The sequence below is a fragment of the Oryza sativa genome, chromosome 12 (genome assembly GCF_034140825.1).
Source record: "Oryza sativa Japonica Group chromosome 12, ASM3414082v1".
Taxonomy (NCBI): Eukaryota; Viridiplantae; Streptophyta; class Magnoliopsida; order Poales; family Poaceae; genus Oryza; species Oryza sativa.
The window spans coordinates 10,646,653-10,651,437 of NC_089046.1; the positions used below are offsets into that span (position 1 = coordinate 10,646,653).

The following is a 4,785-nucleotide window of genomic DNA, read 5'->3' on the forward strand; positions in this document are numbered from 1 at the left end:
TCTGAAATTTTCTCAGATGTTTCGGAGCTCAATTCTTAACTTTTAATCATACAAAGAGCATTTCAGTAATTACCCACATATTAAATTAATCATTAAATGGTCTGTTTTTAATATTGTTAAATACTTTGGGTCTCCAAGTATGTTCAAGATTTTTCTTGGAATTATTTGAGCATAGGAATTATTTTTAACAATTCAAAGATCATTTCATTGATTAATTTAATTGGAAAAGTAATAATAATCCTCTTCCTAGTCTTGGGCCCTTTCCAGCCCATCTCCCTCTTTTGTCTGCACGGCCGTGCAGCCCAAGTCGGCCCAGCCGAGCTTCCCCCTTCTCTTTCTTTCTTTGCTTTGTTTTCAGCCAGCCCAAGACGAAAAGTCTAATTTGCCTCCCTCCACACTGTTTATCTTCTACCTCTAGCAGCCGAACTGAGACCGATTTGGCTCGGTTTTTCTCCTCCAAATCTGACCTTTCCCCTTGTGTTTTTCTAAAATTAGTTGAGGGGAAATATTCCTCTTATCCTCCTCTATCTTTATCCCCAAAAATCGGAGCTAATCGTTGAGTATCTTATCCGAATCGAACTCGTTTTCGAGTTTATCTCCAAAACCGAGTTTTTGATTTCCCGGATCGATTTCTTGCGGGAGGAGTCCGATCTCTTCAATCCAAGGCTATAAATAGGACCCCCTAGTCCTCCTCTTTCGTTTGCCCCCTCTCCCGTGGTCTCCCGTGCCTCGTAGCGCCGCCGCCACGTGCTCCACCCCGCCGTAGTCGCCGGCCGAGCTCCATCCGCGTCGCGCCGCCGCCTCCGCCGTCGCCGCCGGTCTCCGTCACCACCGTTAGGTGCGCGGGAGGGTGGAGAAGCCCGGCCGCTATCTCCCCGAAGCCGCCGACCACCGCAGCCCCGTCGCCGCCGTCGACCGAAGCCGCGCCGCCGCTAGACCTCGTCGCCGGCCGTCGTCGTTCGTCGTTTGGTTCGAGGGTGGGTACCGTTGGGTTCGTCTCGTCGTCCTCTACGTGTTCTTGTCCTCCAAAGTCGCAGCCGACCATCCAATCTCCGGCGAGGTCGCCATCTTGGTTCGGCCATTGATGAGGTGACGTCATCATCGTTTTTTTCTTTTTCCTGTTTTTCTAATAGATTAAATCTTCGGAAATTCATAACTAAATCATCGTAACTCGGTTTTGAGTGGTTCAAGTTGCTAAATTCATCTAAAATCAGGATCTACATGTTTGTTTACTTTATATGTACTGTTTATTTGGTTTTTATTAGTCTTATTCTTCGTTTTGCGTGTTAGTTTGTCGTTTCCGTCGTTGCGAAGGTTCGTGAGTGCGCCGGAAGTATTCAAGAAGATTAATTGAAGACCGATTATTGCAAGGCAAGTCACACAGATCCTAAACACAATCCTTTGAGCATGTTGATCCTATATTTAAATTCTCTATTTATTTCAACTGTGCATTTATTTTCGAATGTCACTGGGTGGTGTGAACCTATTCCTTTGTTATGGCCAATTTGCATTGATTACTTTATTCCTTGATACCTTGGGTTATTATAACTTGACTAGTTGAGCTTTATATATTGGTTCAGCTAGATATTAGATATGATTGCTTAGCCATGCTTAGAAACATTAGCACACTATTGGGATAACTTATGACTCATTGTTTAATGATGGTTTAATCGTAGCTCACGATGGTTAATCGTGTTATGATAATTAATTGATAACTAAAACTTGACAATGGTGGGTTGTGAGCACATGGTTTTGAAGGTCGTGCTCATGACAATTAAGGACCGGTTCACGAGCTACTGTTATGAAACATTAACCGTACCAACCACAAGCCAGCATGGGCAACGGCTTTACCTTCTGTATAGCATGATTCATTGCGGGGCACCAGACTGAGAAGCGGCGAGAAGTCCGTGGGGGTCGCTGGGGAGTCCATGCCTCTAGTTATATTTATAGAGGGGGTGATTATGATCCAGGAATGGTGCACTGTGGTGAGTTGTGTTGTGCAAAGGGTATTGTCACAGCCTCTATTCGGGTACTTTCCAGTATCGCGACGCATGGTAGACATGATGAGGAGGCTGTGTCTTGTGGGTACAGTGGTACACCTCTGGCTAGAGTAAAACTATTCGAATAGCCGTGCCCGCGGTTATGGGCGGGTTGAGCAATGTTTTTCGTGATTAGTCTCACACCTCTCACAATAATTATGGATGTTATATCTGGTAATAATTTGCTTAGCTCCTGGTTTGGAGTTAGATCTGTACAGCCGGGTATGGTTGTTCAGGATGGTTGGGCCTGTGCAGCATGGGTGTGCTGTTCAGTGTTGATTAAAATTTCTGATTAATTACTCCACTGTTTTACTCCTCTTAAATGTTTTGCTAAATGCTGCTTTTGCAAATGAGCCTATATTATGCCATCCTTTGGTATCCTTGTGCACTTGCATATTTGCTGTGTGGCTTGTTGAGTATGTCATATGCTCATTCTTGCAATAATCAATCAACCTCAGTTGAAGAAAAAGGATCCAGAAGGAGAAGACGTTTGGCTTATACCCCAGTTGAGCTGCCTGTGGGAGTGGAGCCGGAGCTTCGCTAGACCGTAATTCCGTTGCAGTTTTCTTTTCTTTTGAAAGTATGTAACACTATTATTGATGATTCTGTATATTAAATTGTCAGTTTGTGTACCTCGGCTGATTCCTGGACGAGGATTTTATGCACAAATAAGTTCGGAAATTACTAGTGAATTTCTGAGCGTGACAACAAACTAGTTCGGAAATTACTAGTAAATTTCTGGGCGTGACACTAACTTTGCCCTTTCAAATTATCTCTAATCTTTTGCAGTGGAGGAGGCTCTTCAAACCTAACGATGAGATCAAGCTAGAAGCTATGACAGAAGAAATAAAGGTGATGACAGGCCTACGGCATCCGAGATTAGGTGTGGGTTAGTTGGTTAGCGTTAGCTGTTGGTGTGTTGGCTTTAGAGGTTGTTGTCAAGTGTTTGTTCAGCTTTTGGTCTGCTCCTAAGCTCCTTGCTGTGGTTAAGCTTACTAGTCTTGTTTTGCTCTTGTATGGTTCGCTGGCATCCCCAGCTGTTAAAAGACACCGCCGATGTGGCTTTCAAGTAAAAGCCAGGTCTCTGACCTTTTCTCTAAAAATTAGCGAGACGTAGAGCCGCCATGCCGAAGAAGTTGCGCACGATGGTTGTGCCGGTGTCGGAGCCGATGGAATCCGCGCTGATGAGCTCCAACATCATGGAGCCGAAGCCGATTTCCGTTGGGAGTTCGTCGTGACAGAGGCAAGCATGGATAACAGCATGGAGCTGAAGCCCATTCCCACTGCGTGCTAGCCGTTGGTGAAGAGAGAGGGGAGAGAAGGCAGAGGAAGGTGATATGGCACTTACATGTGGGCCGGCCCCATATGTTCTTTTTAACTTTTTTTTCCGATGACTAAGATGCCACGTCATCCAAAACAAATATCCATACTGCCAAGGGACCTCACTTGAACGGTTTTGTAAAGTTTTATTTTTTTTTTGGGGGGAGGTGAAGATTTATGGTATTGCAGTTTTGGGATGTTAATTAAACTCGACATAAAGATGAGGGACGGCAAGTGGACTTATTCATTTTCAAAAATAGACAAGCTTCTGGGCTTCGCCGCAATATAAATTATTTTCTGGGCTCTCAAGTTTGAACATTGAGCGTCCGATCCACCCCTTCATTATCATTGCATTTAGGGATGGCAGGCACGACGGGCACGGGTAGTGACTACCCATGCTCGTGCCCGCGGGCATGCCCGTTACTACATGACGTGGAAGGAACATTGTCTATGCCCATCGCCCGCGGGCGCCATGTGCTCGCGGGCATATCCGTTTACCCATCACAGGCTTACAGTTCAATCCTTCAACCACAAATCTCTACAAGCAGAGAGATATTATCACAGTTTAAAGATAGGGTACAGTTGTACCAAGTTCTACAATACAAGCATTACAAGTTTATCAATCCTAGACGGTGGCATTTATACTAATTTGACTGAGAGCCCACATGTCAGTTGGTTTTTGCGGGTAAACGGGCGAAGCGGGCATGGGTCACTACCCATGCTCGTGCCCGTATGTCACACCCTGAAGTTCTCCTCCCAGGCCTAAAATTTAATTTATAAACGACCCCCCAAGAAAATGCAGGTGCAAATCAAGAGAAAACCCTAAGAAAGTAATGCAAATAATAATCGGATTTGACATGTGGAATTTTTCTTGAGTTCTACATGTCGAAATTCATTAACAGGATTTTTAGTGGAATTTTCAGAGCTCTAGAAATAATTTTAACCAATTAAAATTGAGCAAGCAATATTTTAATTCCAGGGAAAATCCTTTTTCCTTCTTCTTTTTCTTTTTCCTCCCTTTTTTTTTCCTCCTTTTTTCGAATGGGCCGCCGGCCCATTCTCTCCTTCCTCCCCCTCCTCCCTGCTGGGCCGGCCGCAGGCCGAGGCCCAGCCAGGCCGGCCGCCTCCCTCCTCTCCCCGGGGTCGCCGACAGGTGGGGCCCACCTATCGGGCCCTTCCCCAACCTCCGGCCACTCGCCCACGTCGCCCATCCGCCGCCGAAACCGCCGCACCCCGCCTCCTCCGGTCCACGTCGGCCACGCCCGTGCGTGCGCCGCGCCTCCCGCACCCACTCCCCCTCTCTCTCTCGCCGGGCCCTCAACCGAGATGGCCGGGATTCAAATTTGAATCCCGCCGCTCTCTCTCTCTCTCCCCCACCTTCAACCTCCCACGTCGCCGGTGAAATCGGGAGCGCCTTGGCCACATC

The 4,785-nt window shown here is 46.6% G+C and overlaps 1 long non-coding RNA gene across 1 annotated transcript; it reads left to right on the plus strand.

Annotated features, from left to right (window-relative positions):
- Positions 1–376: 376 nt before the first annotated feature.
- On the plus strand, positions 377–3,562 carry LOC107279606 (uncharacterized). Its single transcript, XR_010738154.1, has 4 exons — positions 377–1,089; positions 1,291–1,371; positions 2,498–2,619; positions 2,829–3,562. It is a non-coding gene; the product is annotated as an uncharacterized lncRNA (long non-coding RNA).
- Positions 3,563–4,785: the final 1,223 nt, after the last annotated feature.